The sequence below is a fragment of the Antrostomus carolinensis genome, unplaced genomic scaffold (genome assembly GCF_000700745.2).
Source record: "Antrostomus carolinensis isolate BGI_N321 unplaced genomic scaffold, ASM70074v2 scaffold35091, whole genome shotgun sequence".
Classification (NCBI taxonomy): domain Eukaryota; kingdom Metazoa; phylum Chordata; class Aves; order Caprimulgiformes; family Caprimulgidae; genus Antrostomus; species Antrostomus carolinensis.
Genome location: NW_010292607.1, coordinates 1 through 239, shown reverse-complemented (window position 1 = coordinate 239; position 239 = coordinate 1).

Sequence of the window (239 nt, the reverse complement as noted above, 5' to 3'; positions counted from 1 at the left end):
CAAATGCCTCTCCCCAGCTTGGTTTGGCTGCCAGCCCCCTCTGAGGGTCCTGGGGTCACCTCTGTTCTGCTGGCAGGGATGGGACAAACCAGCAGCCACCTTCTCCCACCCCTGCCCAGCTTCCCAGAGCTGCGGATGCAGGATGCAAAGCGCAGCAGAGGATCAGAGGGGATTGCTCAAGCATTGGGCCTTGGCAGGAGTCCCAGCAGGACCGGGCAGCGAGGGCCATCGCAGTGGAA